The sequence below is a fragment of the Dama dama genome, chromosome 17 (assembly GCF_033118175.1).
Source record: "Dama dama isolate Ldn47 chromosome 17, ASM3311817v1, whole genome shotgun sequence".
Classification (NCBI taxonomy): Eukaryota; Metazoa; Chordata; class Mammalia; order Artiodactyla; family Cervidae; genus Dama; species Dama dama.
Genome location: NC_083697.1, coordinates 24,288,365 through 24,315,551, shown reverse-complemented (window position 1 = coordinate 24,315,551; position 27,187 = coordinate 24,288,365). Strand labels below are relative to the sequence as shown.

Sequence of the window (27,187 nt, the reverse complement as noted above, 5' to 3'; positions counted from 1 at the left end):
TCTATAGTTTCTCCAAGGCACTCATTTATGTCTCATTTTGTAATTTATGCAGAAAAACAACTCAAGAACTAGATTCTTAATATATCTAGGTACAGTACAGTACCTTTAACAAAATATTTCCCCCAAAGTACATTAGATTTAAATTAGTGATAATGATCTGTCTCCGTCAATACAACAGCTGCTCTTAAGTACAGTGGAAACTGATTTATGATTAGAAGAAGGAGGACAGGTAAAACTAGGCGCTGAAAGCTAAAAGATGAATCAAAGTGAGGTACTATTGTTATTTGATAGTGCTCATAAATTCTTATAGAAGACAGAGAGTTGCAAGTCTGCCTGAACTTACATTACTCCTTTATTAAACATGTATGTACACCCCAGCATTTAACCTGTAATAGTCACGATGTAGGAAAAAAATGGAAAGGTCAAACCTGTAGAGACACATAGGTTAAAAAGAAACAAAATTAATCCAACTAACCCATATGCTGACCTCCAAACACCGGGATGTAAGAAACAGAAAAATATGTCTCTGCTGCATTCAAGAATAAATCTAGATAAAGCAAAAAATACAGAAAAATACATGCAAGTATGTTCTCTCTCATCAAATCATAAAAAGGTCATTTTATCTAAAGGGAGAGAAACCAAGAGGAATGAAACCTTCGATATAGTTACTCTGTTTTCCCTCACCCAGTGTGTGTTTGCTTGTGCATATGCATATGTGGTATGTGCACACCTATGTAAAAACAAGCCCAAGTTTTTTTCATTTGGACATCGAATTAAGGGATACCATAAATATTTGTTAATCAGAATTATTAGAGAAAAATTTGTAGTAATGAACTATTTTATTTACCTAATAAAATGAGTCAAGAGTCTTGCTTGCAAGTAACTGAAGGTACTCAAATGGATTTAAGCAGAAAGTGACCTCACTGGCATAAGGAACTGAAAAATCCAGAAGCAATGCAAACTTCAAGCACAGCTGGTTCTCGGTGCTCACAGGATATTAGGACTCTGTTTATTTATCTCTTGCTCTGCTTTGCACTGTGTCAATTTACAGGAAAGGTCTTATCAAAGAGCATCAGTTTAGTCAGCAGCAGCTCCAGGCTTGTGTCCTAGCCTAGCAACCACAGCAGAAAGAGAAGAGCCAGAAAAGGCAAGTGTATTCTTCTAGGAAATATCCTTAGATGGAGTCTCATTGGTCCATCCTGGACAATGCTGCTGCTTATTCTAGAGCTAATCACAGAGCTGGGGAAGAGGGATGGTATATGCATGTTCTGATTGGCAAAATTGAGCCTCAGTCTTCTAGAACTTGGGCAGGAGTGGCAGACCAGGAAATGGTATTCTCACAGAAATCATAGAGAAAGACAGGAAAAAGGGATGATTCACTGAGGAAAATTGGGGATTCTTTTACCAGCATAAAGAAGAATGGATACTTGCAAAGCATCATCTTCATATTAACTGCCTTAATTTCTTTCTGTCTTACAAAAGTAGACAACAAGCTGGGGTGAGGGATCCAGCTGTTTGTGCTTGATAGTCATGTGAATTCTAGACAAGGGAGAGTTTTACCTAATGAAAATAAAAATAAATTCAAGAAAAGTGTAAGGACTATGGAAATGACAACTAGGTCTCAGAGAAATGTACTAGCAGAGCAACTGGTCCAAGAATCATATTACTGAGATTTTACAGTTGACTCCCTTTATGTGCTTTTTCTGGTTTTCCACTAACACTCTTTCTATGTCTAGACAGTTTCCTGCCTTTTGATCCACCTCCATGTGGCAGAAGTCAGAAAACTCACTCCCTTGGCTCACTCACAACTAGGCTGCAGGCGTGGAACCTAGGCTTCTCCAAGCACACGCAACCTCATGAGACATCAAACCATACATGAGCTATGTGGCAAGGCAGAGCTGCAGGAATTCTATTTTGAGGGGCAAAGGTAGCTGCTGAGATGTCATCTCCTGTGGTCAGAAGATGGAAGTCCTGGCATCTCAAGTCCACAGTGAGTGGTGTGCCCTGTAAGGTCTAGTTTCATTGAAGCCTTTACTGGTACAATGTGGTGATGTGGTTTGGGCATTGTTTCTGACTGTGTGGGCTCTCAACCTGGCTCTCTAGTCCTCCAAAGATTCGCTGAGCTATCTAATATTCCTTAGGAACTGTCTTTTTTCCTTCTTCTTAACCTAGCGAGAGCAGTTTGTTTGCTTTATAAACCAGGAGCCTGAGTAATGCACGCACTCCATTCCATTTGCTAGGGCTGCCACAACTGAGTACCCTAGACGTGGCAGCTTAAACAGCAGAGGTGTATTTTCTCCTATTTCTGGAAGCTAGAAGTTTGAGGTCAAATTTTACCAGGGATGGTTTCATCTGAGGCTTCTCCCCTCGACTTTTAGCTGGCTGTGTTTTCCCTGTCTTCACACGGTCTCGCCAGTAAGTGTTCACACCCAATTTTCCTTTTCTTGTTGGATTAGGGGCCCAATCCAATGACCTTCTATTAACTTAATTACCTCTTTGAAGACCTTATCTCTAAAGGCAGCCACATTTTGAGGTACTGGGAGTGAGGACTTCAACATGTGAATGGGAAACGGGGTGGGGGTGACGCAACGCAACCCATACTAGTGACTACAGTTGCGCTGGTGACAGGAAGGAGGACCACCAGCTGAGAGAAGAAATTTACCACTGCTGATGCTGCTGTACACACTCTACAAAAGAAAACACGGTGCTGTGATATTTTTATACCTAAGACACGAACGTACTAAACCTCAGCAAGAAAATAGCACCGGGGACTTCCCTGGTGGTCCAATGGCCAAGAATTTGCCTTGGGATACAGGGGACTCAGGTTCAATCCCTGGACGGGGAACTAAGATCCCACATGCCCTGGGGCAAATAAGCCCACTCGCAGCAGCTAGAGAACCAGCACATGGCAATGAAAGATCTCGAGTGCTGCAACTAAGATCTGATGCAGCCAAATAAATAAATAAATATTTTTTAAAAAGAACATGACACAGATGTAAAAGGGAAAGCTGAGCAATTGTTAGATGAGTTTATCAGTTCAAACACCAGATCCAGATAGTAAAAATAATAAAATTTCGTCAGAATGCTTTGGATAGTTGACTAAACCTTCTAGCTAACATTACATGGTGACCCCAGCTCAAGTTCTATACTTACTTTAGAAGGAAGTGCATAGTATGTGGGTTAAGAGCATGGACATTGGAAACAGCTTCTTGGTTTAGACAAATCAATAACGAGGTTTTGCCACTTACCAAACTCTGTAAACTTTCTGTACCTCAATTTTCTCATGTTTAAATGGGGGTAACAGAGTAATTACAGAAGTCAAATATATATTACATGCAAAGCATTTATAATAGCTGGTACTCACTAAGTCCTCAACAGATGGTAACTTTTCATTATCTAAAACAAAAATCTTTCAAAAGTTGTAAACATACATTTTATTCTTTAAATTTCCCACCCAATACATTTCAAAGACTGCTACTTTTCTACTGCTTCAAAGATTTGACCCTCCGCCTTCTAACATTCTTTATCCCCTCTAAAGGGTCTTACGCATTTGCTGTTTTCTCTTTCCATTGTCTATTCTGATTCATTGCAATCTTTACATGTACGATTACACATCTCTAGTAACATCCTCCTTTCTCTCCTTAATTTTAACAACTTCTCAGTTACCTCTGAAAACTCTCTTGATCTCTGGCTCCAAAGAGTCACTACATTTTGAAATAATATGTTTAGATTACACTAATTTTGTGGGGCCAATTCTAAAAGTGAACACTAGATGGCAACATTCCTATGTTGTGCTGTTTTCCCAGGACAGTTTCTGACCATGGCAAATGTTGAGAGCCTCAAAATGGGACTGCATGGTTCTTTGTTTGCCTGTTCGTTTTAAAAATCAAATAACACTTTGGATCTCTCCATAAAGAATCTCTGTAGTGGCTCATTCTTGAAAACAGAGTATTCCTTTTGATATCTTTCATAATCACTAATCTTCACCTTTTTAAAAATTTTGTTTTTTTTCCTTAAAATAACACAAATATAAATTGTCTATTTATTCATTGTACTGTATTATGCTTATATCATATTAAATAGATTTAGTTCTTTGATATAGCTAATATATTTTTATTTAATTTTATAGAGATTCAGAAATTATATTTTACATAATACACATAAAAGAAGAATTTTTTTTTTTTTTTAACTTTCTTCATGGTTTCCTTTGGAAATTTGAGCTCAGGGACCGTAAAATAATAGCTGAGAATTTCCTGATAGTGAGGATGAAGGAGAGCAGAGATATGTTTTCTTTGAAAAGGGAATTATATAACTCTTGTAAATTTCCTTAGGAAATTAAAATGTTAACCAAGAAATTATCTCTGGTAAAATGAAAAATTTATTAAATAAAAATACATTTTATTGTAGTTAAGACAAGGAGTTTTTAATACAAAAGATTATGACTCCAAGATAAAAATAGACAAAGAATATGAAAGATGAACTAAAGAAGATGTACAGATAGCCAATTACTGTATGAGAAAGTTGAAAATCACTAGCATTAAAAAAAAAAAAAAAAAAGCAAAAATAACATTTTATTTTGCCAAAAACAACGTCTGGGGTTTTTTTTCTCCTCGATCCCTGGGTTGGGAAGATCCCCTGGAGGAGGGCATGGCAAACCCACTCCAGTATTCTTGCCTGGAGAATCCTCATGGACAGAGGAACCTGGGAGGAGGCTTCAGTCCATGGGCTGGCAGAGTTGGACACGACTCAGCTACTAAGCACAGCACATAGTGAGTATAGTTAACAACTTGCATTCAAATCCCAGCTAAAAAATCTACCTACCTATGTGACCTTGGCCAAATTTTTTGACCTCCCTCTCTGTTGCAGTTTTCTATTCCATAAAATGGGGTTGATCAGTAAAATGAGACTTAAATGATCTAATGAAAGTAAAGTTCTTAAAAGAGTACTTGGTTGAAAAAATACTTTGGGTATACTAGGTTAAAATACTTTATTAAAATTTTTAGAAAGTATCTGGCACATATGGGCTTACCTAATTATCTAACAGCTATGTTAGCACTATTTAAATGTGACTAGTATAACTGTTACAACTTGACTCGAGAATGGAGATTGGGTATAGAATCTTTACAGAAATAAACAATGGAATTTAAAAAATTATAATCGAATTAAAGATGAATGGGTAAAATAAGACTAATAGGAATAACCTGATCTGAAAAAGAAGCAAAAGGATTTTTTAGAAGTGCAATCATCAAAAAAAATAAATTTAAGGCAATAAACAGGTTAAACATATATAGAAATAAATTCAGATACATCAATAATTATCGTAAACATAAATGAATTAAATTTACCAGTTAAATGATTATACAACTGTGTTTTTAAAAATCCAGCTAAATACTGTTTGGAAGAGAGGGACATAAAGCATAAAGACATATGAAGATTGAAAGTAAAAGCAAGTGAAAAGACTTGTGGTAGATTTTCACCAGAAGAAAGCTTGATGTCATGTTAGCATCAAAATAGGAGGGGTTTTTTGGGGTTTTGGTCGGGGGTGGGGCAGGGAGGGTTGTTTTGTTTTGTTGCTGCAAAAAGCTTTACTGTTTCCATTTGGTCCAAGGCTTGGGAGAGGGCTCCAGGGTGGTGAAAAATTGGCCTTGTGCCTGCAGAGAGAGGCTTCAGGCGGAAGCCCTGACACCAGAAGAGCTCCTCAAAGGCTGCTGGGCTTCCAAGGCTCCTTCCGACTAGTCATGCTGAATGGTGAACCTTTGGAAGAGACACTCAGCCAGCCCAGCCTGGGGACCTGTCTGCCGTTGGAAGTTAGCCAGGAGACTGCCCATCTTCTCCGGGAGTTTCTCCTCCTCTTCTAGGAAGTGGCTCTCGAGGAAGCCACAGAGGTGGGGGTCTGCATGGGCAGATCGTTCTTCTCCATGAGAGTGCAGCTTCCACAGTATCCTGGGTTTTACCCCCACTCAACTTGAGATGGCTTCTGCACATCCTGGAAGAAGCTGCAGCCGCTGCCCTGGATTTTCCTTTTCAAGAGAGGCTCAGCACCCTAATTCTTCTTGGCCAATTCCCTGAAACAGTGGCCCATGCCCTCCAAAGTCATGCTGTTGTGGTGGAAATAGAAGCCCAGTGGGGTAGGTGTAGGAGGCTGGCTGATGCAGTTGACCAGGCAGTTGAAGGCAGCCTCGACCTTGGTGGAATAATTCTGAGGAATCTTGGAATTCATGGTTAATCGGTAATAAAGAGCTAAACTCAACAATTGGTGTTGGCTGGTCCCAGAGGTCAAGGATGGCCGAGTGGCTGGTTCTAAAGTTGCGCTTGGAAGAGAAGCTGGAGGGTGGTCAGAGGCTGGAGCAAGGGACATCCCGGCATCTGTTGCATCAATACTGTTGAAGCAAGAGACAGATTGGCAGGACCACTGAGCGCACTGCCTTGAAATAGGTTTCATGACCAAAAATATGAAAACCAAAACCAAAATACTAAAAATATCATTAAGAAGCTTCATCAAGAAGCTGCAGCGATTTTAATTTTGTATGCATCTGATCGAAAACCCTCAAATTTTCTAAGTAACTGTTGTTGTTCTGTCGCTCAGTTGTGTCTGACAGTGACCCCGTGGACTGCAGCACACCAGGCTTCCCTGTCCTTCACTATTTTCCAGAGTTTGTTCAAACTCATGTCCATTGAATCAGTGATGCCATCCAACTATCTCATCCTCTGTCATCTCCTTCTCCTCCTGCCTTCAATCTTTCCTACCATCAGGGTCTTTTCCAATGAGTCGGCTCTTCACGTCAGGTGGCCAAAGCATTGAAGCTTCAGCATCAGTCCTTCCAATGAATATTCAGGACTGATTTCCTTTAGGATGGACTGGTTTGATCTCCTTGCAGTCCAAGGGACTCTCAAGAGTCTTCTCCAGCACTATAGTTTGAAGGCATCAATTCTTCAGCGCTCAGCCTTCGCTTCACTTCACTTCAGCTGTCACATCCATACAAGACTACTGGAAAAATCATAGTTTTGACTATACAGACCTTTGTCGGCCAAGTAGTGGCTCTGCTTTTTAATACACTGTCTAGGTTTGTCATAACTTTTCTTCCGAGGAGCAAGCATCTTTTAATTTCATGGCTGCAGTCACCATCTGCAGTGATTTTGGAGCCCCGCAAAATAAAGTCTGTGACTGTTTCCATTGTTTCCCCATCTATTTGCCACGAAGTGATGGGACTAGATGCCATTATTTTAGTTTTTTTAATGTTGAGCTTTAAGCCAGCTTTTTCACTCTCCTCTTTCACTTTCATCAAGAGGCTCTTTAGTTCTTCTTCACTTTCTGCCATAAGGGTGGTGTCATCTGCATATCTGAGATTATTGATATTTCTCCCAGCAATCTTTATTCCAGCTTGTGCTTCATCCAAAAATTACAGGAAGAAATTAACAAATGTATCATGTAATGGAAGATTTCTGTGTCATTTGCTCATTTTATTTAAGAAGTGTTCTCGGGTGCCTGCATGCTAGGAACTTTTCTTCTCATGAAAATATGACTGTGAATGAGACATAAGAATCCTTTTGAAGTTTACTATAATGAAAGAAGAGAGCAAAATATACAAATAAATACAGTAAAATCCTGTGAAAATACACACAGGATATGATGAATTCTGAGATGATAGAATGGATGATTTGTTCCTCTCCACCACCAAGCCCTGCAGATGGTACAAAAGAAGGAGAGCAAAGTTCTTATTCTGGGGTTGGGGAATGGAAAATGACAGGGGGTAGAGGGAAGAGCCTGGAAGGAAAATAGCACAAAACCCAGAGGGGAGGTGGAGTTTGAATCCTGCTAGCTCAGTGGTCTCTGAACTCAATATTCCCAAACTAGGCGAACAATAATTTTGCCATCTAGCCAGCAATTTCCTGGAATCACTGGTGCTGCCCTCAAGTCAGCTGCAGACCCTGAATCCTTCCCATCACTACAAACTGGAGTGATCAATCACCGCTAGATGGTGCCAAACTACAGTGGGGACCAGGATGGATTTTGGATAGCAAAACAACAGCCCAGGACCAGGCAGGGTCTCCTACCCATTTTATTAATCTCACACTGAAAGACACAAAGGAAATCAAAGACAAAAAGATCGGAAGGGAAGACCTCGGACTACATTATTTCACAAACAATATGATAATCTATGTAAAAAATCGCAAAGATTGCTTATTAAAAGTAATAAGAATTTACCATAAGATCAATATGTAAGATTCAACTCCTTTTCTATAAAATTTAACAAGTATTCAGAAAACGCTTCTGTAACAATATACACGTAGAAAACATAATTTAGAAAGAAATTGTATTTAAATAGCTAAAAAAAAGACATCTAAATTAAATTTAATAAAAGATGTACAAGCTCTGTACAGAAAAAAAATATATATAAAGCATTATTAAAAGACACTCAGAAAATCTAAGTACATGGAGAAACATATTCATGGAAACAAAGGCTGAATTTTTTAAAGTGATTCTCCCCCAATTGATGTGCAAAATTAATATATTCTTAATCAAAATATCAACAGAGGTTTTATGAAACATGACAGCTGATTCTGATGTTTATATGGAAAAGGAAGAAAACCCAAGGCACTTTTCAATTTTTATTGAAGGAGAAACTTGGTCAAACAGACACTGGAACAACTGAAGCTAATGATGAAACCATAGTAATTGAGATAATGTTGTTTTGATACAGAGAAGAAAAAAAGGTCATTGGACAAAAGGGAGAGCCCGAAAAGACCCAAGAATATATGGACACCTGGTACATGACAGAGGTGACAATGCAGATCAGCGATGAACTGAGAACTGAGAGTAAATAAACAGGTGAGTTTCTTCTGATAACAAATAAACAGGGAAGAAGGAAAAATTCTCCCTTTTAGAGGAATCTCGTGTAGAAGGAATGAAGAGATAGTAAATGACCATTTAGCAACTATTACAGAAAAGGCAGAGGAACCAGAGACCAAATTGCCAACATCCGTTGGATCATCAAAACAGCAAGAGAGTTCCAGAAAAACATCTTTTTCTGCTTTATTGACTACACAAAAGCCTTTGACTGCGTGGATCACAATAAACTGTGGAAAATTCTGAAAGAGATGGGAATACCAGACCACCTGACCTGCCTCTTGAGAAACCTGTATGCAGGTCAGGAAGCAACAGTTAGAACTGGACATGGAACAACAGACTGGTTCCACATAGGAAAAGGAGTACGTCAAGGCTGTATATTGTCACCCTGCTTATTTAACTTATATGCAGAGTACATCATGAGAAATGCTGGGCTGGAGGAAGCACAAGCTGGAATCAGGATTGCTGGGAGAAATATCAATAACCTCAGATATGCAGATGACACCACCCTTATGGCAGAAAGTGAGGAAGAACTAAAGAGCCTCTTGATGAAAGTGAAAGAGGAGAGTGGAAAAGTTGGCTTAAAGCTCAACATTAAGAAAACTAAGATCATGGCATCTGGTCCAATCACTTCATGGCAAATAGATGGGGAAACAGTGGAAACAGTGACACACTTTATTTCTTTGGGCTCCAAAATCACTGCAGATGGTGAATGCAGCCATGAAATTAAAAGATGCTTGCTCCTTGGAAGAAAAGTTATGACCAACCTAGACAGCATATTAAAAATCAGAGACATTACTAAACCAACAAAGGTCAGTCTAGTCAAAGTTATGGTTTTTCCAGTGGTCATGTATGGATGTGAGAGTTGGACTATCAGGAAAGCTAAGTGCCAAAGAATTGATGCTTTTGAACTGTGGTGTTGGAAAAGACTGTTGAGAATCCCTTGGACTGCAAGGAGATCAAACCAGTCCATCCTAAAGGAAATCAGTCCTGAATATTCATTGGAAGGACTGATGCTGAAGCTGAAACTCCAATACTTTAGGCACCTGATGTGAAGAACTGACTCATTAGAAAAGACTCTGATGCTGGGAAAGATTGAAAGCAGTAGGAGAAGGGAACAACAGAGGATGAGATGGTTGGATGGCATCACCGACTCGATGGATATGAGTTTGAGTAAACTCCAGGAGTTGGCGATGGACAGGGAGGCCTGGCGTGCTGCAGTCCACGGGGTCGCAAAGAGTTGGATACGACTGAGCGACTGAACTGAACTGACAATAATAATTGATTCAGACAAAAATGTCAATGGATGCCAAAGCTATTGGGTTGAAATTTTATGAATAAGATAGCTACATAGTCTCAAAGTCTCTCTCTACAAATTACTTATTAATTACAAAGAGGGAAATAGTGCTTTTAGAGATGGTAAACCTGGAAGGTATCACCATAACCAAGTAATCAAAGTTGACATTACCAAAAATAGAGAATAATGACACCATATGCTTCCGGAGTGTTACATAGAAAAGGACACAACCTCACTCATAATATTCCTGCCAAAAAAGTTATTACCTAAGTCTAATTGTGAAGAAACATTCCGTGAAGAAAATCATGAAGAAAAGCCACACTGATGGACAGTCTACAAAATAATTGACGTGAACTGTTTGAGTATGTCAGGGTCAAAAAACACAAAGACTGACTGGGGAATTGTTCTAGACTAAGTGAGGCTGAAGAGATAATTCCGCTAAGTAACAATATGTGATCCTGGAATGGGGGGATCCTAGACTAGATCCTGTGGTGGGGGGATGGGCTTGGGGGGTGGAGGAGTGAAATGGAGTGGAACCCTATGGTCCTTGCCCCCCACCCCATGTCCTCTGCATGCCTTTTGTCTGTGAAAAACTAGTCAAAGAATAAGTTTAATCAGAAAAATGAGAAATCCAGGAAAAAAGGGAAACAGCCAAAGGAGACCAACTAATAATCATGTAGTCATTAAGCATAGTCAGGGACCTTTAGTTCTTTCCCAAGGGCTGTAGACAATATTCTGAGCCATATCCTGTGAGCTGTCACAGATACAAAAACACCAGGTGGAAGAAGTTAACTATTTAATGACCAGACTGTACCCAGGACAGAAGCTGCCACAATTCTGAGAATCTGCCTCAACGAAATGGGAACAAATGGACCCTGGAAGTGAAGATTAACTGTTCCTAAAACAGTCAAGATGACGCTGGTCAGACCGCTGATGACCAGTTAGAAGATGACTGTCTGTGCTGTTTCTGCATGTAACCCTCCCCCCTCTTCTGTCTATAAAATCTCTTGCCCCACTGGTTGCCAGTGGGGTGGGGAAGGGGAGAGTCAGTCTTTGGACAGATGTCCGCCACCATCCTCCCCAGTTGCTGGCATCTGAAATAAAGCAAATTTTCCTTTCCACCAACTTGGCCTGTTTATTGGCTTTTGAGCAATAAGCAGTCAGACCCCAGAGACTCCTCTTTTGGTAACAGTAGCGTGGCTTGTTGTTGTTTAGTCACTAAGTCGTGTCCAACTTTTTTGTGACTGCAAGGATTGCAGCCTACCAGTAGATTTGATCGTAGCTCAGTTGGAAAAGAATCTGCCTGCAATGCAAGAGACCTGGGTTTGATTCCTGGGTCAGGAAGATCCCTGGAGAAGGAAATGGCCATCCACTCCAGTGTTCTTCCTGGAGAATCCCATGGACAGAGGAGCCTGGCAGGTTACAGTCCATGGGGTCGCAAAAGTCAGACTCAACTTAACAACTAAACCACCACCACCAGGCTCTTTCTATCCATGAGATTCCCCAAGCAAGGATACTGGAGTGGGTGGCCGTTTCCTTCTCCAGGGGATCTTCCCAACACAGGAATCAAACCAACATCTCCTACATTGGCAGGCAGATTCTTTATCACTGAAGCACCAGGGTAGACCAGGATGGCTACAAAGGATATTTATAGGATAACTGGTGAAAGTTGAAAATGGGCTATAGGTTAAACATAGCAACGCATCAGTGTTAAATTTTCCAATTTTGTTAACTGGCTGTCCTTGTTTTAGAAAATATATACCCAAGTATGTAGAGGCAAAGAGGTATAATATCTACAACTTATTTTCAAATGGTTCAGAAATGACAACAATAACCATGGGCACAGAGACACAAAATGAGAAAACAAATGTGGCAAATGATAATTGTTTAATTTAGTGAAGGGTATACAGAAATTTGGGGCAATATTCTTTAATCTTCTCTGTGTCTTAAATTATTTTGAAATAAAATGTTTAAAAATAGCAAGGAAAAAATAAATAGAAAACGGAAAACAGCAGTAACCTTTCTGAGTAGTGGGAGAGGCCTGAGGGTGGGAAAGGGAGGAACACATAGGGAGATGCAACAGTACTGATGATGTGCTAGTCCCCAAACTAGATGATGAGATCGTGGACACTCATTTTATTATGTAGCTTTAACAATTATGTATACATTATGTATACATATGTATACTTTGGCCAGCTGATGGGAAGAGCTGTCTCATTTGAAAAGAACCTGATGCTGGGAAAGATTGAGGGCAGGAGGAGAAGGGGACGACAGAGGATGAGATGGTTGGATATCATCACTGACTCAATGGACCTGAGTTTGGGTAAACTCCAGGAGTTGGTGATGGACAGCGAGGCCTGGTGTGCTGCAATCCATGGGGTCGCAAAGAGTCGGACACGACTCAGCGACTGAACTGAACTGATACATTATGTACTTTTGTACATGTAAAATATTATACTTTAAAAGATAATAAAAGGAAGAACAAAGAAAAAGAGAGTAAGGCATGAATCAGACGCAGTCTGATGAGCTGTGTGCCCTCAGGTATGCTTCTTTTCCTCTCTGAGGTTGTCCTCACCTACAGAAAGGGAATAAAAGATCTTCTGTGTAGTTGTGTTGTAAAGCACTCAGCAAGTGGCAGCTGCTGTTGTCATTTTCTCTGATAAGAGATAAGGGGCATACACCTACAGAGATAAGCCTGATAAAAGTAATAGAAGTTGGGAATAATCTTTGAGATCAGTTGGTAAGGAAGTTATCTAGGGAGTAAAACTGAGCTAATGTTGGAAATCACTAAGTAGTTTTAGAGCCAATGAGCTTTGTCTATTTTTTCCAAGCTGTACTCCGTGGTCAGGAAGTAAGACTTGGAGAAAAACAGGCATTTATGCTGGAAGGTGTAGAGGAAGGTCAACAAGGCAGAAAGATTGCTGAGAGTGAGGCAGATAGCATCCTGACTAAGCTATAAGCCTTCTATTATCTAAAGTTTTGGAAAACAAGACACAATTTAGAAGAACCTAAAAGATATAAAGTGAGCTGATAATTTACAAGATTAACTGGAAACTGTGTGAAGAATTCCTAGCAGAATAATGATTTCCAGTTCAGAATAAGGACATCCATTCCTATCTTTATGTATCAAATAAATAATCATTCTAACATGATATATGTACACTAAGTTAGATAAATGCCCTCATGGTTTACCTACATTTTGTTTACGAGAGCCCTTAACAAATTGCAACAAAACAAAAAAAAGGGAGCAAATATGTACTGAGCTCCCACTTTATTCAAAGATAACTCTGCTGTAAGGGTTATAATTGAGGATTTGGTGTTAGGAGTCGGACACACTGAGTGACTTCACTTTCCCTTTTCACTTTCACACATTGGAGAAGGAAATGGCACCCCACTCCAGTGTTCTTGCTTGGAGAATCCCAGGGACGGGGGAGCCTGGTGGGCTGCCGTCTATGGGGTCACACAGAGTCGGACACGACTGAAGTGACAGCAGCAGCAGCAGTAGATGACTGAGGCTTCCCTGGTGGCTCAGATGGTAAAGCGTCTGCCTACAATGAGGGTAGACCCGGGTTCGACCCCTGGGTCGGGAATTTCCTCTGGAGAAGGAAATGGCAACCCACTCCAGTACTCTTGCCTGGAAAATCCCATGGACGGATGGAACCTGGTAGGCTACAGTCTGTGGGGTCATAAAGAGTCGGACATGACTGAGCAACTTCACTTTCATAGTACATGATTGATTGAAATTTTCCTTTTTCCATATTGCTTTCTGAGTATACACACACAGGTAGTTTTGGCCTATCATGCATGAAACTAAACTCAAAAAATATGAACACTAGAGCAAATTTAATGACACTTACACATTGAAAGTGTGAAAGTGGAAGTAGCTCAGTAGTGTCCGACTCTTTGTGACCCTACGGACTATACAGTCCATGAAGTTCTCCAGGCCAGAATACTGGAATGGGTGGCCATTCCCTTCTCCAGGGCATCTTCCCAACCCAGGGATCGAACCCAGGTTTCCCGCATTGCAGGCATATTCTTTACCAGCTAAGCCACCAAGGGCATTACCAACAGTCAATTCAGTGAACAAAAAAAAATAATATCAGTAGTCTGGCATCTCAAATGTCAAATGTTTTCAATATAGATAGTACATTATATTAGGGTATTATAATATATTATAATATATATTATATTAGAGTAATAATCTGTCACCCTAAGTACTAGAAATGATGATGAAGAACCACTATACTAGCTCTTGGTGTATGGGAAATGCTTTTGTTTTCTTCCTTCAGTGTTTATTTCTTAAATATGATTTATATTATATATCAACTGTTATCACCTTATTTTATATCAACGTTATATTAATTAACTCATTATTATCTATTATTTATTCTTTCCTTTATTGCTTCCTATACTAAGTGCATAGACAATTTCAGAGATGAAGGCAGGTACATGTGGTATTGAGTTAGGGATTTTAAAAGAAAATTATTATAAAATTTTGGAGTTATGTGTATAAAAACAGGTAACCCCAACCATTGTCTTGTTCTGACTTTGACAGTTTCGCATCATGCAGTCACTCTATTCTCCAAAAATACAATTACATAGAGAAGTTAGAACAATTAATGTGAGTTTCTTGAGAAATGCAATTTTAGAGGAACTGAAGAATATGGAGAGGAATGATACTTGCAAACCTAGGAATGTTGTATTTGAGTCAATGTAACAAATTATGAGGAGGCACCAGTGAAATGAAAAGACCGTAAAGAGAATGATCTTCCTGGACCAGGAAGATCCCACATGCCTTGGGGGCAACTAAGTTCATGTGGCACAACTGCAACAAGAGGAGACGAGCAATGAGAAGCCTGCAAACCTAAGCAGAGGGCAGCCTCTGCTCACCACAGCTGGGGAAAGCCCTTGCGCAGCAATACAGACCCAGTGCAGCCAAAAATAAATAAATCGTTAAAAAAAAGAGTAGGATGACTCAATTCATGACATATTTCTGCCAAAACTATCTTTGAAAAAATAAGTTTCGTAATGAATAAGAGAAAATAGTATACTACTATCACAGGATTTAAAATGTAAATGGGGATTTCTGATTCCATATGATAAATTGAATGGATGTATCACTTCCATTCTCTCCTGAATTCCTATTAAAATGATAATAATAATATTTAAAATAAATAGGTCTAAAGGACTGAAAAAGAAAAAAAAAAAAACAGGAGAGAAGACACCAGGGGATAGGAGATAGCAACAGGTTTTGTAGGATGGAAAGCTGATGAATTAGGAGAGTGGAGAAAATTGAACCTAATTTCTTCCAAAAAGGAGGAAAAACCAAACTCAGGAATTTGGTTGTACAGAAGGACAGTGAGGCACAGATCTGGAATTCAAAGAATCGTTTGAAAGCCTGCACATGAAGCAGTTAGACCCCAAAAAGCCTAATGACTTCCTCTTCCAAAACCTCAGACATGAGATTGATTCCTTCAGAACATGAATCAAAAAGGTTCTGAGCTTAAGGAGAGAAAGGTTCAGAAAAGCTCAAGAGGAGCCAAGGGGCTGAAAATAGGTGGATTAAGCGAAGTTTGTATATTTATGGGAGAAACATACAATCACCCTTTCACCAGCCCTGTTTCCCCATCCAGATCCTCAAACACCTGTAGCCAGGCACAAGATTTGAGGGTCTCTGCGTAGAAATTGAGTGACCCCTGAGAATATTCTGCAAATTCAAAGCCACCGTCAGGCATGCAGTCTCAAATAAACATACAAATCATCAACTATGGCTAGAAAGCAACCATTCAAGATTGGAGCAGGAGAACAAAAGTTTCTGGAAATAAATTTGAAATGGAACTCAGATTATTTGACAACTATTGGGCCATATTTAGAAAAATTATTTGGAAGATTACCAAATGAACAATTGATACAACTGTTGACTCCAGAGGAAACGAAAAGAAGCATGATCATGGTACACTCCTAGTTTCAGCAGTGAATTATGTGTAGACAGTCAAAATAATGTAAACACATAATAAAATTTAGCCAAATCTGTGATCTGATTATATTGGGAGGTTGGAGGGAAAGAAAATAAGCTGATTGTATAAGAGAGTTAAACCCTCACTTACCAATGTGAAAAGTCAATAGACCATGTATAAATAGATATAATAAATTATATCAGCATAAACATGTAATTCTCATGTATAAAAATAAATACCACAAGACACAGGGAAAAAATTAGAAATAGTGAGTGAGACTGGCCATAGGGAAAGTTTTTTTTTAATTATAACTATTGATTGTAGCCCATTATTTTAATTATACTATCAAATAGTAGCTTATACATGAGCTTATATTCTGTGTTTTTCAACAATGTTTAATCATGATTGCATTTGATAAGCAAACAAAAACCATGTATTGTTTTTAATATTATTTGGAGACTGAAATGAAGCAAACTGTGTGGCTAAAAACAATTTAAAGCAATGAGACAAAAATAAAGTTCATAGGTTAATATAAAAAAATAAAGCAATGAGACAAAATACTGTTTTGTTTTTAAACTGCACATACTCCTTCTTGCCTCTTCCACAGAACTGGATAAGAACATGCCTCCCGATCCCGGTAAAAACAGTTGTTCACTCTTTCTCTTCCTGGCTAAGGATCTTAAAGTTTCTCCTTATTTCAATCAATCCAATTTAACGTATTCAATCCAAACTCATTGTTTTCCTGGCTTTCAAAGCCTGTCCTCCTCTCCCCTAGAGGCTAGACTTCTACCTATCTAGCCTTATTTTCCATTTCATCACAAAAAGCACCTTCTGTTTGAGTTAAATGGCTATCTCAGAACCCTGTCCACTCTGGGCCATGCCTGCTCTCATCTTTTGGGTCAAGCTATGACTTCAATATCTGGGTCCATTTCCTCTGTACCTGGCCAACGCCTTCTTATCCTTCAAAACCTGCTTCAGGATTGGCAAAGATATTTTTCATCATAATTCTACTATTTTATCATCCTTGAACTTTGGTTTTTATCATTACAATTTGAAAATACTACTTACTGAAGAAAAAATTTGAAAATTTTGTTTATGACCTTCTCAGACAAAGGAAAATTTAAACAAATGAACATTTGTCTAAATTCAAGACAAATGTGCTGAATCTATTGGGTTGGCACCATACCAATAATTTCCACAATGTGATGCACCAGTGATTTTTTTTTTTTTTTTAGCATTGTGGCATTTGCTATTAAAGGACCATCTCTTTAAGGCACCCAGTCCCAACAAGAACACACACAAAATTTTTCAATGCCTATCTGAAGGGACAAATAGTAAATCAAGATTAGATTAAGATATCAATAAATCTGATAAGAATTAATTTTTATATTGATGGTTCCTGTTAGTTATTTAAAGGCTATAGTTTTTATTATATTTATTGTAGAAACAACATAATAGTAACAGAAAACAAAATAAAAAGCTGGGGGGGGGATTGTCTATACTTTTACCACCCAAAGAAACAGTTTTTCCTTTTTTCATATAACTCTTATATTTCTCATCCCCATAAATATACAATTTTACATATAAAGTATTATACTTTTTACCTTGGTATCATATTATAAACATTTTCATGTTATAAGACCTCCTTCATACTTATTTTAATACTTATACAATAATCTACCTATAAATATCTGTATAATAATTCATCTATAGTAGTACCATAATTATTTGTTTCTCTGTCATTAGTCATTTACAGTTCCTTCCAATTGTTTTTAGTAGACTGTGGACAAATAGGGACTCTTATGCACGGACAATACTTGTCAAATTTAAAATGTACATCCTCTGACCTAGCAAATCTGTCTCTTGGATTCTGTCCTTGAGAGATAATTACAGAACTGTGTAAGCATATATATGCTCTTTGCTGCATTATCTAATAGTAAAAATTCGAAGTGATCTAAATGTTTGCCCATAGGGTGATGGTTAAATAAACTTTAATAGACCTGTATGTAATATATGGTCATTGAAGAAATGAGTCAGGTCTGTCTGGGTTGACTTGGAGGATATTCATGAACCCAATGCATGGTAGTAGAGTGGGGAGGGTATGAGTTTTAGATAAACAGAGTTCATGACTGTGGGAGAAAATGCCATACATGTGCATTTATAATACATTTTACAGATGTGCTTTCTATAATATTGAAAAAGTTCCAAAAATTTTAAAGCGTTTCATTCATTTAGTTTACACAAATACATTGAAAGGTATGAGGGAAAACACAGAACGAAGCATAATTCACGTACACAGGATAAATCAAAGTTTAGCTTTTAGATGGGCTTCCCTGGTGGCTCAGATGATAAAGAATCTGCCTGCAATGCAGGAGACCCAGGTTTGATTCATGGGTCGGGAAGCTCCCCTGCAGAAGGGCATGGCAACCCACTCCAGTATTCTTGCCTGGTGGGCCATAGTCCATGGGTTGCAAAGAGTCAGACAAGATTGAGCGACTAACACTCACACTCACCTCAAAACCCATGGGTAGATTTTCTTTTAATTTAAATTTCTTTTTAATTGGAGGATAATTGCTTTATTGTCATGGGTAGATACTGACCAAACCATTAGGTAGTTCAACTCAATTTAAGTATTATAATCTTAACAAGAAATACTAAGGTTGTTATTCTATTTAAGATAAAAAAAAATTAAATTTTGGAATTATTTACTAGATAGTGAAATTATGATCATGCATGGTAATAAAAAAAAGAATGACAATAGTGTAATAAAGTATAAATATAAATTCAACACTGGTAATTATCCTGCTAATTTAACTAAGTCTAATCTAGGTAGTCTGAGTGATCTAGTTTGGCTGACTAGATTTTTCCTTTAAAATATCGTCGATTTTTCTCTTACTTTGGACCTGATAAATTTAGTAAAAAGGTACTTGTTTATAATTTGAATAAACCTATTTTCCATGATTTTCCACTAATGCTACTTTCTATAGAACAAATATTTTCTCAAAATTTTGTACTCTACTGATAGCATGTTTTTATCTACTAAATAAGCATTTTCTTGTTTATATTCTTGTGTGGCATCGTTCTTTTTAAAACTACTATAATTATGCATCTATTTATCTTACAAGTGGAAACATAATCTTTGTAGCTGTTTCATTTACTATGGAAAAAACGCAATGTTTTACTACAAAAGGACATCAAAAAGCCCTGTAATTCTGGTGCTTCTTATCCTTGAGTCATAAAAACAGGCTAGGCTTCTGGAAGAAAAGAGATTAGAAGGCAGTGTTTATAATCATAGGCAAAACTATACCCTAAACAAGCTACAAAAATAAGTCTTTTTAAAAACATCACACTCAGAACTATGATTTTAAACCCTTTAATTTAACTTTGCCTTGCCTTTGAAGGGAAAATCTCCTTGAACTTTAAATAACTTTTAAATTTTAACTTCACTTTCTAACTGAATTTTTCAAGTCCCAAAGTCACTATTTGTTGAATAACAAATAGCATTTGTAAAAGAGGGCTTCAATAACTATGCACATGTACTTGTCAGCTATCGTTTCTAGAGCTAATTTCCATACCGTTACCATATAAGCCCAGGGGCTAAAACTACAGCTAAGAAAGCAAAACTCTGTAACCTACACGATCTCTTACTTTCTCACATTGAATTTTTAAATGTACTGAATAAAAGTGGGAAGGAGGAGAAGGTAGAGAAACTATTTTTTTCTTGGCTTAAAAAAGAAAAGATTAGGCAAATGCTTATATTAAATCTCATAGGCAGCCTAGGTTATTAAATATAAATGATTGCAAAATGAAAGCATGCAATCAGGTAAAGGTTAAAATAAATTTCCAAAATCTCTGACCTGTGTAAGTGATTCTCAACCCCAGCACACATTAGAATCACCTGGAAACCTTTTAAATAATACAAAATTAGGTACTGAATTGGCCTGCTGTGGGGCCTGAGCATTGGCTTTTTAAAAATCACCAAGATGGTTTAATATGCTGGAAGGCTGATAATACAGATCCACATATTATCAAATAAAGTACATAGGCAGATTTTTAACCAAAGGAAATGGTTACTTTAGCACTAATAAGAGTCCCTTGGACAGCAAGGAAATCAAATTAGTCAATCCTAAAGGAAATCAACCCTGAATATTCGTTGAAAGGACTGATGCTGAAGCTCCAATACTTTGGCCACCTGATACAAAGAACTGACTCATTGGAAAAGACCAGGATGCTGGGAAAGACTGAGGGCAGGAGGAGAAGGGGACATCAGAGAATGAGATCGTTGGATGGCATCACTGATTCAACGGACTTGAGTCTGAGCAAACTTCAGGAGATAGGGAAGGACAGGGACGCCTGACTTGCTGCAGTCCTTGGGTCACAAGGAGTTGGACACGACTGAGTGACTGAACAACAAGCCCTCACCAAGGACCTGCAAGGACCACGCTCTCTGTTAGGCTTTGAGGATACAAAAGTATTTGAAAATTAAGGACTTCACGACATACCTGCAGTTCAAATTCTTTAAAAGGTATTATTTTTAAAAATCCTCCATCATTTTTTTTTGCTCTAAAAGGAATACGCACCAACACATATTTCATGAAGCAAACTCTTTAAATACATCAGGCCTGGTTTGCAAGTAAACTATAATTTAAAAAATAAGAACATAAATGGCAATAACAAAATATTTACTAATAAGAAATGAGGATTCATGGCTCTAGAATATAGATGAACACTAAAATCAGGATTTCCAAGTAGATGACCCAAAGACTCTTTTTCAGATTTATACACAGTTTTAATGAAAATTCTGAGAGTAACAATATCCACCACTTAATAATGAATAAGCCAGAGACTTTTCAAGACATGAAGATGGAAGTCACAAAATCTGAAGAGCAAGGGGAAAAAAAACCACAACATTTCAGGCTAGTGCTTTGTGATAGTCAGAGGGAGGAAGCTGCTTACAGCCAGCAGGAAAGCTAAAGTGGTAAGATGAATGACTAAAATTAAGGAAGTTGAAAACGTCCTTAGCCAGAAATTTAATATGGCTTTATTTCTCTTAATATGTAAATTCTAAGGAATCAGAATAGTCCATATTCAACTGTGAAAGGAAAAACATATTCCAAAGTGAAGTGAAATTATCTGTAGGTTTTTAACAAACAAATTTAAAATCTTAAGAATTAGAGTTCCCGATTGGATGGGTTTAAGGATTTGATTCCAAAAGAGGCATTTTCACAAGAACTGAGAGCTTGACCTGGGACTCTCTTTGAATAATCAAATAATAACTATTGGTGCTGGCATTATGACCACTAGTAACAAATATTGGTCTGATTTTAAAAGTAGATATAATTATTATGATTCACGAGAAAAATCTGGAGAGTACATAATCACCTATGATAAGAAGATACTGCTTAAAATACATAGTTTTTCTCAGATTTAAAATGAATTTCTATCTGAAGGCCCCCTGTAAAAAAAGGGTGTAGGATTTATTTTTAGTCTTCTTGTACTTAGTTTCCTGAGAACTGCAATGCGCTATCTGAAAAAGTTCTTATCATTTAATGTCTTTGGAATAATCAACTACTCCTATATATAAGTCGTTACTGCCAGCGTATCCCCTAGTAATAAAAATGAATATGATGATAAGATAATTCATTGGACCCTATTATATGCCAGGTTCTTAATGTATACTAAGCATTTTTTATATATTATCTCATTTAATCCACTCAATTAACTGATTTATTCACATTTTAAGAACAAGAGGACTAAGGCTAAGCAATATTTAAAAATTTGCCCAAGGTCACAGAATTAGGAAGTGGTAGAACTAAAACCAAAGTTCTTTAGTTGTTTTCTTTTTTCCCCCAGTTTGGGAATCCAACACATTCTAATAATAAATGTTCACTGTACAAAAATTATAGAATATAGAAAAATCAAAAAGATAAAAGGCTTAGACCTGAAGCATAGTTGTTGCAGAATTTTCAGTGTATTTCCTTTCCATCTTTTTGCCATGTCTTGTAAATCAGTGCCTGTAATCTGAAGTACCAAGCTCAGGTAACCCGGCTATGCTTCCTTCTGTGAGTATTCAAAATCTGCCCTTTTACAGACTCCCTGGACATTCTGTCCCCCATACATACACTCCGGTCAGAAATACACATAAATGCACAGGAAGTTAGACTTCCTACCTCCCCTTTGGGTATCATTCCCTCTCCCCTGTCTACCCCTTATTTGAAAAAAAAAATGGCAAAAGGGAAGAAGCAAAACCCAGATGACCAGACAAACCAAGGATTTCTTCAAAACACACCAAAGTAATATAATGAATCACTAGAAATGATGCCTCAGGTCAAAGTGTAGAGACTGATGTCATCAACCCAGGTCTCTAGAGAAAGAATAGCATGCAAGATGGAATCTAAGGAAGTATGCCTTAATCTCTAACACACACACACACACACACACACACACGCACAAACACACAGCCTATAACTGTGAGTGTGTTCTTCTTTAAAAAAATTTTTAGTTCATTTACAATATTGTATTAGTTTCAGGTGTTCAACTTCGTGATTCATTATTCTTATACATTATCCTCTACTTAGTCATTATAAAACATTGGCTACATCTTCTGTGTTTTATAATATATCCGTCTAGCTTATTTATTTTATACGTAGTAGTTTGTACTTCTTAACTGCCTGCTCCTATCTTGTCCCTCCTCTCATCCCTCTCCCCACTGATAACCACTACTTTGTTCTCCATATCAATGATGGAGATTGTTTCTATTTTGTTTTATTCATGTTTGCTTTGGTTTTTTAGAGTCTAATCTAAATGAAAGCACACAGTATTTGTCTTTCTCTGTCTGACTTACCTCACCCTCCAGGTCCATCCTTGTTGTTGCAAATGGCACAATTTTATTCTTTTTTATGACCGAGTGGTATTCCGTTGCCTTTATCTATCCATCAGTATGCATGGTTGCATTCTAAGTCACTTTAGTTATGTTCAACTCGGCGCGATGCTATGGACTGGAGGACAGGCTCCTCTGTCCACGGGATTCTCCAGGCAAGAATACTAGAGCGGGTTGCCATGCCCTTCTCCAAGGGATTTTCCTGATCCAGGGGTTGGACCCACATCTCTTACCTCTCCTGCATTGGCAGGTGGGTTCTTTACCACAGCGCCACCTGGGAAAGCCCCAGGCAAACTTTGAATATGTTTAAATGACACTGTATACCTCCTATCATTTTTGCTGCTCCTTCTCAATTTTTGGAGGTGGGGCTAGTTGTCCCTCATCAGCCATACCTCTAAAGGTACAGAGTTCAGTCCTTGGGCTATTTCTGCTTTCTGTATCACTCATTCCCTAGGTCATCTCATCTGGTCTTGTGGTATTAAATAGTAAAATAAAAAAATATTTACATTCATAAAAAAGAAATAGGGCTTCCCTGGTGGCTTAGTGGTAAAGAATTCGCCTGCCAATGCAGGAGAGACAGGTTTGTCGCTGGTCTGGGGAGATCCCACCCGCTGCGGAGCAGCTAAGCCCCTGCACCACGACTCGTGAGTCTGTGCTCTGGAGCCTGGGAGCTGCAACTCGGAGCCGGCGCGCCCTAGAGCCTGTGCTTCCCAGCAAGAGAAGCCACCGCAATGAGAAGCCCGCCCACCGCAACCCAAGAGGAGACCCCGGCTCGCCGCGACCAGAGAAAAGCCAGTGTGGCAACGAAGACCCAGCACAGCCAAAAGTGAAGTCAATAACAGCTCTATTGATGACTCCCAAACACTGGTGGTCTGGATCTCTCTTGTGAACTTCAGACCCACATTTTACTGATCACGAAACACCCCCATTGGCATCTAATAGGCATCACAACCTCAATATTCAAAACTGAGTTTTGAATGTTTCCCTCCAAACCCTCCTACTATCTTCCCAGCCTTAATCAACAACAACAGTATTTTGCCAAACTCCTCAGGGAAAAATATCTTTGTGTTAACCTTGACTCCTGCTTTGGATCACTCCCACACCTTGTTTCCTGTTCCCTGGCGAATCTCCCTGGCTCTGCCTTCAGAACCTTCAGAATGCAACAGCTTCTCCTCTATACCACTATTTTGTCTCATTTAGTTGCCTATGATCACCTAACAGCCAGTCAGGATTTCAAATCTCCCTTCCTTGCTTTATATTTTATTTTTCTGCTTAACATTTATTTCTAACAAACTATGCTTTATATTTACTTATTCTTTATTGCCCATTTGAGCTCAAGGGGAGCGAAGACTTTGGTCTCTGGTTCACTGATGTATCCCCAGAATTTAGAACGCGGCCTGCATTTAGAGCCTACCTTTCAGTAAATATTAGTTGCAAGAATGAATGACTCTTGTTTCTTCTCCATAATTTAGGTGTTTTACTTACCTACATGGTTGAGACCTGGTCCAAGCATGGTCCATGTTTGACTCCCCGAGATGGGAAAGAGCATAGGGGAATTTACACGTCGCATTTCACAGTCTGAACCAGGAAATGGCACACATCACTTCTGTTTACATTCTGTTACACAGACCTGAAATTCATGGCCGTAACTAGCTATAAGGAAGTTTGGAAATGGCACTCCTAGCCTGTTAGCCACGGCCTCACCTGAAAGTCTATAATTTAAAATGTGGAATAGGATCTAGTAGACCGTTGGCAGTCTCCACCTTACCTGTTATTTACACAGCTCATTTTATCCAGAATGACAACACACTCAAAATACTTCAGAGTTCCAGAAGTAAATTACGGACTGAAGGTAGACCAAGCTGTTCAATGGTGTGAAAATTGAGAGTACTCTATATGCCATTGATCACAGCTTTGTTCTTTAAAGCAGAACTGAGGCAAATCCCACTTGAAAGGCTCTGCCAAGTCTCAGAGAGTCTTACTAATTCTTTAGATGTAAACTGCCTAGGACACGTGGACCATATCTTGAGACTTTTATTATTTTATTGCTTAGTACAACTTACAAAAGTTGTGCAGAAATAATATTGAGAACTAAGGGCAAAAAGAAGTGTGGGTGAAAACACAATGAAAGAAGCTTATTACTTCTATTGCTATCACCTCAGTTACTAGAAATACTGAAATAACAAAACAATTGACTAATTTTCCTTCTTCTAAGAGACTCTAGCAATCTATGAAATGAACCGCAGAGAACAGGATGATGTAGAAGCACAGGGTGTGGAAATTCTACAACCCAAAGTCCAACCATAGATCTTTGTAGGAAGCATAACCTTAGGTGTTAGAATTAATCAGTAGGGTAAAACAACATTCTTGTGCTTTATCTAAAATTTTTTAAAATGCAATAAACCGTTTCAAATCTTGCAAGGTAATTGAAGTTAACTCCCACAGTTAACTGATAGAGCTTATATTCTTATGCATCAACATATCAACATAATATCAAAAAGCATTTGTTAATAAGGTCATTCTTTCAGCAAATAAAATGTATTAAGTACCTTAAAATAACCATTTTGTTGTTCAGTCACTCAGTCGTGTCCAGCTCTTTGCAACCCCATGAGTTGCAGCATGCTAGGCTTCCCTGTCCTTCACTATCTCCCAGAATTTGTTCAAAACTCATGTCCATTGAGTCGATGATGCCATCCAACCATCTCATCCTCTGTTGCCCCTTTCTCCTCCTGCTTTCAGTCTTTCCCAGCATCAGGGTCTTTTCCAATGAGTCGGCTCTTCACATCAGGTGGCCAAAGTATTGGAGCTTCAGCTTCAGCAACAATCCTTTCAATAAACATGCAGGGTTGATTTTCTTTAGGATTGACTTGTTTGATCTCCTTGCAATTCAAGGGACTCTCAAGAGTCTTCTCCAACAGCACAGTTAAAAAGCATCAATTCTTCAGTGCACAGCCTTCTTTATGGTCCAACTCTCACATCCATACATGACTACTGAAAAAACCATAGCTTTGAATATATGTACCTTTGTCAGCAAAGCGATGTCTCTGCTTTTTGATATGTTGTCTAGATTTGTCATAGCTTTTCTTCCGAGGAGCAAGCATGTTTTAATTTCATGACTGCAGTCACAGTCTGCAGTGATTTTGGAGTCTAAGAAAATAGTCTATCACTGTTTCCATGAAAATAACCATAGTTTATATAAAAAAGTTTTATTTTTTTACAACACTTTGTGATATCACTTTGTGATATTTTCAGCAGTGCATTTGTTCCTCTGCCAAGGAATCCAAAGAAACAATTTCAAATGACCACCTTTTTATCCATTTTTCACGCTGTCACATGAAGAGTGTTCAAAAAAAGGCAGCTGGTGGGAGCAAGGCAGGAAGACGGGGCCTCTCAACTGTACATGTAAATTGCCGTAACTCCCAAATAGCTCAGGATCTAGATGTTTGCTCCTTTTAAAATAATTTAACAGAACTTCTCTGGTGGTCCAATGGCTAAGACTTCATGCATCCACTGTAGAGGGCACAGGTTTGATCCCTGATCAGGGAAGATCCTGCATACTGTGCAGTGCTGCCAAAAAATAAAATAAAATTTAAAATAAGTAACAGAATTTTGGACTTCATCTGACTTATTTATTAACATAAGTGAAATGTATAGGATATGCAAAGTTAATTTTAGTTACTATTTCAGAAGCTTCTTTTATCTTTTTTTTTTTTTCATTTAAAATTTTTTACATTTATTTTTTAGTTGAAGGAAGATTGCTTTACAATGTTGTGTTGGTTTCTGCCATCCAGCAATGTGAATTGGCCATGATTACATATGTAGCCCCTTCCTGTTGAGCCTCCCTCTCGTCCCCCCACCGCACCCCTCTAGGTCATCACAGAGTGCCAGGCTGGACTCCCTATCTTATATAGCAACTTCCCACCAGCTATCTATTTTACACATGATAGTGTATATATGTCAATGCTACTTTTCCTCTTCGTCCCACCCTCTCCTTCCCCTACCGGATCCACAAGTCTTTCTCTACATCTGTGTCTCCATTCCTTCCCTGCAAATAAGTTCATCCAAAGTTTCTTTTTTTGTTAATAGCTGTATTAGAAACTCAGTTTACTGAAGAAGTTATGCACCCTGGACTCTCGGCATTTACTTGTTTTTACTTTCTTTTGTTGAAGTACAGTATTATATGCTATTGGTATACAATAATAGTT

At 38.3% G+C, this 27,187-nt stretch overlaps 1 protein-coding gene across 1 annotated transcript in view; it reads right to left on the bottom strand.

The window, feature by feature from the left end:
• Nucleotides 1-24,583, bottom strand: part of PAPSS1 (3'-phosphoadenosine 5'-phosphosulfate synthase 1) — a 151,388-nt gene extending 126,805 nt beyond the window's left edge. Inside the window, exon 1 of the mRNA XM_061164249.1 lies at nt 24,468-24,583. The gene's annotated coding sequence lies outside the window, so the exon portion shown is untranslated. The remainder of the gene's footprint in view (nt 1-24,467) is intronic.
• Between the last annotated feature and the right edge of the window lie 2,604 nt (nt 24,584-27,187).